The 11,818-nt window shown below is 38.5% G+C and overlaps 1 pseudogene; it reads left to right on the forward strand.

Annotated features, from left to right (window-relative positions):
* The first annotated feature begins 212 nt into the window (after positions 1 to 212).
* On the forward strand, positions 213 to 10,930 carry LOC127640578 (ornithine decarboxylase antizyme 2-like; annotated as a pseudogene).
* The last annotated feature ends 888 nt before the right edge of the window (positions 10,931 to 11,818 follow it).

Below are 11,818 nucleotides of genomic sequence, written 5' to 3' on the forward strand. Positions count from 1 at the left end.
AAATTGACCCACTGTCACTCCTTTGTTTTGAGTTCTTCTCGGTGGTCTCTCCGGAGTTCCGCTACGCGTCAAAGTAGCTCGGAACTCTTACAGTGCGTGCTGACGTAGTCACCTGATAATTAATATTAATTAGGAAACGCAACGTTCGATTGGCGAGCGTCACTAAGCCTAATTAATATTCACCATCAACTCCATAACGTCCCTGCAGAGATTCAGCAATCTGTCAGAGCGCAGGGCGCGCAGAAGGGAGTATAGAGGAATATCGTGATATTGAGACTTTTTTAACATATGGTGAATTTCTCCGTGGACTTTCTGCTCAACAGTCACTGTTTGGGTCATCAGAGTAAGACGGTCTAAGAGGAAAACATGTGCAACACTGAGAAGAGGTGAGAAGCCTCTCTCTTAGATAATAGTTATGATAATGTAATACAGTCTAAGACATTTGAACCATTAGTTTCCTTAACGATTATGACGATTATATCTGTTTTGTCTGTTTATCTTTTTAATATGATTTGCCAACATGTTTACACATTATATCATAGTTTAATGTACATCCACATTGTTATAAATATGGAATGCATATATATAGTACGAGAGATGTTGTGTAATACAATATATTCATGTATTTTCCATATACATCATATATTTTTATATTTGCATGATATATGCATTACATTTGTTATGATGTTATTGTTCTTATCATAGACTATTACCACTCTCCTTTGAAAACAGTAAGAATTAATGACAAATTAACTTTTTTAACACTCAAAAATGTGACATATATGAAATATTATGGATGGTCAGGGTGTCATTGCACTAAAGGATCAGACACACTCTGATTTAATGACGAGCAGGCAGGATGAGTGTGAGAGACAGAGAGAACTGATGCTATAAATATTTAATCCATAACCCCATCAACACATTTAGCATTCGTGAGATGGTAACATGACAGTCAGTGCTGACTGATCAAACGTGGTTTTTCCTAAACAATCTCATTTCCTCCTAATCTGCAATTTCCCAACCTGGATTTCAGAACGTTGTGTCCTTAATTAATAATAACCAAGCACCGGTCATCTATATGCATCTTGTTATGCAAGTCTGGACATTATCACTATATAAGATTATCTGAAGTTCAGGTGAGAGGCTGATAAACCACATTAAACCAGATTTACGATATTCTGAGCAAGGAATACGAGGACAGAACGTTATATATAAAACGTTATATAAGAGAGAGTTCTTAGAAAGTCCTTCTGTTAAGATGCACCATCATTGTTTACTGGAAAGGGATAGTTCACCTGAAAAATAATTTACTCACTCTTATGTTGTTCCAAAACTGTATAACTTCCATTCTTCCGTGGAACACTAAAGGAGATGTTCGGAAGCCACCATTTACTATTCACTCTCATTATATGGAAAAAGATGCATTGAAAATAACACTGTTACACTTATAAATGAAAGTCACACAGGTTTGGAACAACATGACAGTAAGTAAATGATGACACTTTTATTTTTGCGTGTACTGCCCCTTTAAATGAAATGCACCCTGCATTTTTTATGTGTGTGAGAACATGTTTTCCTCGCAGGTCATGAGTTGACATTCCAAATCCATCCACACTCACATTCATGCGACGTCCTGTTTCTCAACCTCAAATTCTGTTTGTGTTTTTGTTGTTAGACTTGGCGCGAAGCCAGACTTGCACAGCTCTTTTTAAAAACAATTTTTTTTAAGAATGTGGCACCAAATGAATCAAAATCCAGATGAGGCTGCAACAAAACAGAAACATGTCAGACTTGTTGTGGAGAATGCCGTTTGCTTGCTGAGGCTGTAATCTTATAGGTGAAAAACAAAACCTGCCCTATTTCTCCAAAATGTGTTTGCTGTGAGTTGAAGGTCAGACTTCACCCTTCGTGCCCCTCTGTAGCCAAATAATAACTGTTTTCCTGGAAGAAATGTTTTGGCTGTTTCCTGGTTATTCCTCAGCCACTTTTACACAAGTAATTCGGGCACTAAAGACGAACCTGAATTTAGTCTTAATCCAGACCTATACTGTCACCCCACCTTGCCCTTGAAGCTCACAAGGTCAAGTTGAGTTAGGAACGGCCTTCGTTGATAACAGCTACAGCCATGAGTTTGTCATAAATAACAGTTGTGATTTTGTTTTTGGAAAAATCTTAATCGCTCAGCAGCCGTGAGAACTACTTCATCAATAACAACCAGAAGGGTTTTGGAATTGTTTTGGGTTCGGCTTTTGCTTTTTGCTTTACAAAACCAACATTCTTCTTACCTTTATTATTGCTACTTCCTTAGACAAGCATGACATTGTAAACCCTAATTTTATCATTACTGTCAAAATCAAGTTGTCTTAATTACACGTTACTTGAAATGTCAAGTTTTGGGCTCATAACTCAAATATCTATGTCCCTTGAACTTATTTGTCTTAAAAATCTACAGGCTTAAGATTTTAAGTGTAAATAACTAAATTGAGTACAAAATTGCACAATGACTTTTGCTTGAATTATTTTATTATGTTTATTATTAGTTATTATTATGTTATTTTTTTATGTATTATTTTATTATGTTGTTTTTTTTTGGTCAAAAGGAACTTATGGGCATTTAAATAGTTGTTATTAATAGAGGTTTTAGCTCTTCTGAAGATTTATTTGTTTTGTTTTGTTGCAAACAGTTGTTTTGTGTAATGGCACCATAAGGGTGATCTGTGTCCCCTTTGGTCAATTTGGACCTGACCACCATTACAGTTCTCCTTGAGCATGTGCAACTGGAGTACGGGCATACATTCATTTCAGTGGAGAAATACATTTATTTAATGACTGACTTAAAATCGCCCATAATTTTCTTTATTTGAGCTGTGTTATTGTTTGGTTAAACTTTGAGTCAATTCAACTAAAATGATTAAGTAGAAACAACAATGTCTACTTGCATCTAGTTACGTTAACTTAAATAGTTAAGTTCATTCCACCAAGTTAAGCAAACTTAATTACTCAAGTTTTGGAGACGCCATTACTCGATTAAATTGAGAAAAGTCAACTTATTAGGGTTTTCAGTGTAAGCCTTTCTTCATGCAGAACAGATCCAAGACCTGTTTTTGTCACAAGACAGGCTTGTGTTGTCCTGGACTGTTTCATTTTTGCAAGTTGGCCTGTATCCGTTCTGATCTAGAGCTTATAATCAGAGACGGTGCAGGGGAGGGAGGTGTTTGAATGTCAGAGGGCGAGAGTGCCGGCTTTCAAAACAAGATGACATTTCACTTGCAGACACGCACTGCTCTATATAGGGACTAGGGGAGAGGAGAACGAATCAAGTGATCGTAAAATGTCTCTAAAAATCTGCTCAGGCACTGTGATACTTTATACTTAAAGGGATAGCTCAACTAAAAAACATAACTCTGCCATTGTTTACTCGACTCATGTTGTTCCAATCTGGTATGATTTTTTGCCGGCGTGAAGGAGATGTTAGGGAAAATGTTAGCCTCGGTTACCATACACTTTTATTGGGTTTGGAAGATGAGGATAAAATATACTATAAAATAGTCAGGAGGGTTACAGAGAGGGAGAGGTAACATCCTTGATCACAGATTTACCTGTTTTCATGAGGTCACAATGCAGATTTTGTCACGTGGGTTACGTGTCTGGTTGCTAGGGCGATGAAACCACAACTCCTCCCTTCTTCCCTTTCCCTGTTAGGTAAACTGTCTCAAGAGGGTTGTAAACAAACCACACTAGCTTTGAACAGCCATTTCTTAGACTGTGGTTAGTATTTAGTCCAAATCTCTATCAGCCCAGCAGAACATGTAAGAATCGTATCAGGGAAGGTTTTAGGACAGTGTCTGTCAGCTGATACTGGCATAAGAGAAGCCATTGTTGTGCTACCAGATCTGCTTATTACCAATGTCTGATTATTAGAATGTTGATATATGCTGAATGTACAGTATATGTATTGCCTACAGTATCATAAAACATAGATTATACATTACATCATTTAATTTCAGTTAAATATACAAACAAAAGAGTACACAAAAAGAGAGACAGTATACACCGATCAGCCACAACATTAAAACCACCTGTCTAATATTGTATAGGTTCTCTCATGCCGCCAACACAGCACCAACCCACGTCTCAGAATAGCGTTTTGAGATGATATTCTTCTCACCACAATTGTACAGAGTGGTTATCTGAGTTACCGTAGACTTTCGTTCAAAGAGTTCGAAGCAGTCTGGCCATTCTCTGTTGACCTCTCTCATCAAAAAGGCGTTTCCATCCACAGAACTGTTGCTCAATGGATGATTTTTGTTTTTGGCACCATTCTGAATACATTTTAAATACTGTTGTGCATGAAAATCCCAAGAGATCAGCAGTTACAGAAATACTCAAAGCAGCCCATCTGGCACCAACAATCGTCCATGCGAATATCAGACAATTGTGTGGCAGCAGTGCAGTGCATAAAATCATGCAGATGTGGGTCAGGAGCTTCAGTTAATGTTCAAATCAACCATCAGAATGGGGAAAAAATGTGATCACAGTGATTTGGACCGTGGCGTGATTGTTGGTGCCAGATGGGCTGGTTTGAGTACGGCGGCACGAGGGAGACCTACACAATATTAGGTTGGTGGTTTTATGGTTGTGGCTGATGCCCATTAACCCAATCTTGCCCTGCATGCAAACAGCTTTACCAGTATTCTTACCAGCTAATCAAGTGTTGTGCACATGACTGTGTTAATTAACCTGGTTATTCACTGCTTTTGCCGTCAAAACGTACACTTGCGCACATTGGATAAGCCAGTAAGAACGCCGGTGAAGGTGTTTACATGTGACATAAATCTATGTGTGGTGTTAGTTTTTTTTGGCTTAAAACATTTATGATCTTATTCTGATAAAGCAAAACTGTTTAAGGTGTTTACATGACCACGTTGCTGGACTCAAGCAAAATCGGTGCATAAAAGTGTATGTAAATGCGCTAATTTGTGAGACTTTTTCTACATTTTCTTTACATTAAATGAGGCAAATTCGTTACCCGAGACCGCCCAGGTGTTCAAAGGGTATTTATTTGTTCCTTGACAAATATGTACACAAAATTCACTCAAAAATATTTAAAAACAGCACATTATCACTCGATGTTGATAATCTAACAAAAAGCCAAATATCGGCTAAGCCATTATGTCAGTCTATAACAAATATATTTATAGATTATGAATTATAAATAGATAAACTAAATTAATAGAATTTATAGATTTGATGTTCATGTTTTAGATCACATATGCCTAAGTAGGAATATTGCAGGACTGCATAAATTAGTTACGTTTCAATATTAGTGTGCAACCTGTCTTTGAACGGAAGATCTCCCAGCGTGTCATGAGGACATAAATGTCTGTTATTACCATCTCTAAAAGCCAGTGCTGTAACTCAAGCCCTCTGGGATGTGAAATGTTCTCAGCCAGACAGCTATTTAGAGACGTGTTTTCACATCATGTGCTTGTTTGTGATCTGTGCAAACTGTTTGGGTCTGTTCTCTCAGATAAATCAGTGTATTATTTTCATAAACCTGAATATTAATCTCCTTAAAAGATTCCAAAAGGTGGTTAGGAATATTTGAAGAAATAGTTTTACATTAATCTAGCTCCACATTCGTAAAAAGTGTGTTCATGCTTTAATCAAAGTGACTGTCTCGAGTGTTGCCATAGTGTCTAATCAGAGGACTCGTCTTGAATGTGAAAACAGCACTGCAGGAAACATTATAAATAGTCTGTTAAGGTGTAAGAACAGAGAAAGAGACCGAGACCGAGAACTTTGAGTTAAGCAGACAACCAGACTGTTTTTGTGCTGTTGGCATGACAGGTATCTCTGCTATCAGCTGGCAATGCCAACCCTGTGCCATGCACTTGATTCATAGATGCTGTAGCCAAAGTGAAAGTAGCAAATGCAGATTAGCCTTGTGCCTTTATAAAGCATTTCACTGTCCTGTTCTTTGTTTAGTTTTTAGTGTAGACTGTTTATTATTAATAACTGAATATTAGTGTTTTAGTGCAAAACTCAGCAGCGAGAACACAATATGATGCTCCACATGTGCTTATGAAATGATTTAAACATATACAGTTCTCTTCAGCACTTCTGATGAGATGTTTTGTCTCTCTTCTGTCTGTCCTGTAGTTTTGCAGTGCTGGGCTCCAGGCAGCGGGCTCCAGGGCCTCTGTGGTGCTCCTGATGCCCCTCTCCCACTAACGAAGATCCCGGGTGGGCGAGGGACAGGCAGGGATCTCCCTCACAGCGTACTGCACAAGGTGAGAAAACATGCACAAATAGCTTACGTCCCCAATAGCCACCGTTGCATTCTTAAAAAAGAAGCAAAAATTGAGCACAAATGCTGTCGATTGAGCTGAACTTGAATTGAACGCGGAACATTCCTTTAATTCGCTGCAGGTTTAACCTGTGGATGTTGATATGGAAAAAGACCTGAATACCATTAACTAAGAGCTTTTGTAAATAAGAAACTAGGGCTTTTCCAAAACACACACTCAGAAAACTAGCCTGCAGTCCGAGGGACAAGAGGGGTGTGCAGAGAGCTTGTTTATCACATAAACTGTGTTTAGAGCTTGAGTTTCAATCTGGCCTACATATGCAAAGAAGTGGCATCGGGCACTCGAGCTCTGCATGCACCGGACCATGTGTGTGCATGAGACTATAGATGCCAGCAACGTCTGTGTTCATATGTTACATTTGAAAAGGTTAAATAGGTTTTTGGCTCACTCATACCTGTGATACACAAGTACACACACGTTCTGTGAAAGTTCTATGCACATGACTATTGTGCAATTGACTGTGGCTTCAGTAGCTTTGTTTTGGAGGGGTAAAGCTATTTTTCTCTAAGATTCTAGTAGTCTCACATGTCTTAACAGAAGAGATCTCAGCAATGTCTCAAACTTTGCTCAGATTTACCAAGATACCAAAGTCAGTTTAAATATCATTTTTATTCTCATCAAATTATTCCAATTATATAAGCTATGTTATCTACAATGATTTTATAGCACTAAACCATACTGAAACAAGTTAGGGTGGGACATACAGTATCAAAAATGTCATGTCATGACATGTAATGTCTCCCATTATTTATTTATTTATTAAATAGCTAATAGGTTGCAGCTGTGCTAGTCAAAGGCAGGTTACATTATGTGGCTCTGGCTTTAGGGTGCACCTCTAAACACTAGAGGCACTACAGCAACATCAATGACTTTTCATAACTTCCACACACACCACAAGTAAAACAGCAGATTGTCAGTCCAAAACACGTAATTTTCACTCTGATCCTCACAATGCTATCTCGTGACATATAAAAACCTTTACTTTTGCACATTACATATAAGGCGTTTGCATTACAAAACCAATCAAGCTTTGAGTGCAATCAAGTTGCACGAGTTGACACATGAGGAAAAAGTGTCGTAGAAGCATCACATAATGATGTGATTGCTTCAGAAATTGCATTTTTCTTCTCACTTTTGCTTTTTATGACACTATGCGTTAGGTTTAGGTTTAGGGTGGTCAGTTTTGTTGATTTAAATCTCAATAGAGCAGGAGTGTCAAACTCGGTTCCTTGAGGGCCACAGTCTAGTCGAGTTTAACTCCAACCCTAATTAAACAACCCCGAAGTAGCTAATCAAGATCTTCAGGAGTGCTTGAAGATTACAAGGAGGCATTTTGGAGCAGTGCTGGAACTAAGCTCTGCTGGGCTCCGGCCCTCCAGGAACTGAGTTTTGACACCCCTGCAATAGATCATTAACCTTAAAAACCTCTTCTGTTTAGGAGAACATTTAGCTTGTGTGCCACCCAGAGGATATTTCACCTTGAAACTGCAAAAACAATTTCGAAAATGCCACCACGATCACAATTTTCATGAGATCAGATTAGTATTTCTGCTAAAGGTTTTAGGTTCAAAGCTTTTAGAAATGGACTTAAAGCATCAAAAGTCAAATTTAGATTTCATAGGGGTTTTTAACCACTATTTCTACCCTCATTCCCTCTCAGGACGAAAAGTTGACTGTGACCCAAGCGGGGTCAGTCAGTGGAACGCCCCCTGTCCTGCACTTCCAGTACCAGCTGAGCGAGCGACTGTTCTCCTTCTGGGACACGGTTCTTTCAGACGATTCACTCTACCTAGAAATCCCTGCTGGATCTCTGCATAATTTCAGCCGTGAAGGGTACGCGCACACACATATGCCGTGTGTAGGTCTACATTGGGTTAAATGTTATCTCGTACAGCTCTATATTGAAGTTTACAGTGGGACTAGATCCGTCTGTCTTGGCAGGGTTTTGTTTTAACAGTCTTTTAGGTCACAGTAGAGAGAACGGCCGGTTTAATTTTAGTCAAAAACAGCTTGACTTGGTTTTCCATTTGACGTTTCATCACTGGTGTGAGATTGCGACTGATGCGTCTGACGGAAACAGAATCCAGTTGCTCTTGACAAAAGTTCTCCCAGTTGTTTTTCATTTAGATCCAGTCATGTGTTATCTGTGAGGACAATACAGACATTAGAACAGAAGCAGCTGGTGGATTGACAGCGTTGAGTGTGTTTGTGTATTCTGACTAAAGTTGTTCTGCGGCTGGTACATCTGCATTATTGCATAAGATATAGATTATGTAAAAGCAGCAGCGCGTCACCATCTCTCTCTCTCTCTCTCTCTCTCTCTACAATGCAGTTTTACCAGGCTGCTGGAGTTTGCAGAGGAGCAGTTGAAAGTCAGCTATGTGTTCCTGTGGTTCTACAAAAACAGAGACGATCGATGTAAGATCCATTTAAACACACATTAAAGAGATAGTTTACCCACTAATGAAAATTCGGCTATCATTTATCCTCATGTTGTACTAAAACCCTACGACTTTCTTTCTACCGGGACACGAAAGGACGATAATTCAGTCTGTTTTGACTATATTGCACCTGTCCGTAACTGAGGAACTTGCTCTCTGCTTGTTTTTGCAGTGTCCATCATGAAGACCTTCCACTACATGGGTTTTGAAGTTGTCAAACCGGGTCACCCACTGGTGCCAGCCCGGACCGATCTTCTCTTTATGGTCTATTCTATGGAATGCAGCATTTCTGATGAAGAGTGACCATCATCACCCTCAAAATGCCCACCCCTCCTCCATACTTCCTCTGTGCCCCCTCAATACTATTGCATCTAAGTGACTCTTTAGCTGGGGACTAAGACACAAGGGAGGGGTGATGCCAGGACGACTAACACTCTGATCGGTTCAGTTTCCGTTATTATCCCACCGATCATTTCTGGTTGGTCATTCCATCAGCAGGAGGTGGTTGGTGCTAATGGAGAAATCTAGCATATCCTTTCTGTTAACTCACACCATATATCAAACTGTCTATACTCTTGTATACTCTATGTATGATGCTCAGAACACAATATAGATTGCAGAAATTATAATAGGAGTATTATAACAGAAGGGAATGCATTTTTAATTGATTGTGAACAGTTTTTCTGTCAAGGTTTTGCTTTCGGTGGTGGTGGTAAAACAGGAATTTATTCTTTATTCCGTTTTGACAGTCTTCTCTGTAGTAATTTGGCTTTTCTTTTGGAGTTTTGGCAATAATTTTAACTAGTTAATCATTCAAAATGCTTTGAGGAAGGAAGCTGCATAGCTCTCTTTTAGCAACTAAGATGTGTTGTTTTACCTTGCTCACATTTAGCAGAATTAACCCTCTAAATGAGGCTGTGAATATTCATTAGAATTTATGCTACGTCCAATTCTTCTCAGGCCACGTCCACACTAATACTTTTTTTACGTCATCTTCGGAGCCTCCGGCAATGTAATGCTTCTAAGGTCGGAAGTAAAATATGTCAAGTAGGAATATCCCACATCAGACTTTGAATGAAACGCAGCATGAGACGAAAGAGCTTCAGGTTCATCAAAACAGTGCATCATTCCAGACCCCAACAAGGCACTTGAGTACTAGGTTAGGTTGAGTTTATTCTCAGATTGGCTTTTAAGTTTGCTTGTGATATGAATCCAATGAGTATTAGTTTTCAATTCAGGTCTGTTGCTTTTACAAGATGTAAAAACTTTGAGATGCATGAACATGTTTGTGATGAAATGATTATAGGTAATACTCTACCTTCTAGATAATGACATGCCTTTTACATGTAATTGAAAACCCCAAAAGGCCCTGGTCTTTTCTTGGGCAGATGCATAGAGCAGAGGTCTTCTTTATGAGTCTTACTGAATCCATGTTTCTCACCTTCTGTCTTCACCATCTTAAACCAAACCAACAGGAAACATACTACCCCACCCTTAGCCGTTGAGGGCTTTAACACAAGCACTTTAGGAAAACACATGCAATACAGCCAACAGTGCATTGTACATCCATTGCAGAGCTATGTACTTTGAGCCATTGAGATGTCTTGTGGTGTTTAGGAAACTTAACACACTTGCCAAAGATAATGGTCTCCATTCAAAGCTAACGCCTCAAGTTTCATTCAGATAACACTGCTGAATCTACCGTAGCAGCCTCGGTCCCGGCACAGTCAGGTATCACATGCAAAAACATTCCCCAGAGTTGAAGCATCAGTTTCTTTGGTTGTTGGTTGTCTAGATGGAAACTAGGTGCAATCTGTACATGGAATCCAGTTCTGGATACTTACCAGCAGGGTGGCCTTTAGGTTTTGCATGTGTAAATAGATCTTACCTTTCCTCATGGGCTGTGACAATAAGCTTTTAGATAATGTTTTTGTTCATCCACTTTAATTTTAATTTTATCTTGATTTATTGATTTTATTTTGTCTATATTGGTTGATTGATTTTTTTGTAGTGTAGAATTTAGATTTGATTAGATATTATCATTTAAAGACAATTTACACCTGTATACCTTAAATGTTTACCTTATTTCCAAATAAAACATGACAAAACACTTGATAATTTGCCTCTTTTCTTTCTTCTTCTCCCAAATAAAATCCAACTGGCCTATTCCAGCTTAATTCCACCATGTAACAAGGACTCCCTTATCAGAAATGGGCTGACTGAGCAATCTGAAATGGAACAAATACTACAATATACAGATGTTAAGTTCATTTGTAGGCCAACCAGAGGCTAATTCGCATTGTGGGATCCCTCAGGAATTTCCAATGACTTAAATTAGTGGTTTTCAAGTACAACAAGTTTTGTGGTTTTCATTACTTGAAGAGAGTTTCATGTGTTGTTCTACTACATCTATTAAAAACAGCTGGGTTTTGTTGTTGTTGTTGCTTTTTGCAATGCAAGAGGCTAAATAAGACTACAATTCTTCTCCAAATCACTGAGCATGTTTCACATCCTTGTGATGTTTGTAGTCCTTATTTAGCAACTTTACAGCACCCAAAGTAAAATAAATAAATAACAAAAAGAATTCAAAATTCACAGAGTTACTCTTTGACTTTTTACCTACTTAAAAGTCAAAATGCACTTGAAAATCTTATACATTCTCTTCTGGTATTTAGAACTACAAACTTTACAGCTCTAATGTAAGTAGACAGAAGATAGATAACTAATGTGCTTACGTTGTTGGTTATCAATGGTAAGTGGCCATTCTGGTTGCCCCATGTGTAGGCCCAGAGTCTGTGGATGTTTTTTCTGCATTGATTTTGAGGTAAAACCTACTGAATTCACATGATAAAAGTGTGTTAAAATTATAAAATGTCAACGTTTATACACGCCACAAACTCTATTTGGTGCCTTTAAAACTACTTAATCTGCTTCGCGTTTTGCTTACCAACTTACCTGTGGTAAAATCAAGGGCGTAGATACCATCCTAATAATCAAAACAATCAA

This window comes from Xyrauchen texanus, chromosome 49 (genome assembly GCF_025860055.1).
Source record: "Xyrauchen texanus isolate HMW12.3.18 chromosome 49, RBS_HiC_50CHRs, whole genome shotgun sequence".
In the NCBI taxonomy this organism is placed as follows: domain Eukaryota; kingdom Metazoa; phylum Chordata; class Actinopteri; order Cypriniformes; family Catostomidae; genus Xyrauchen; species Xyrauchen texanus.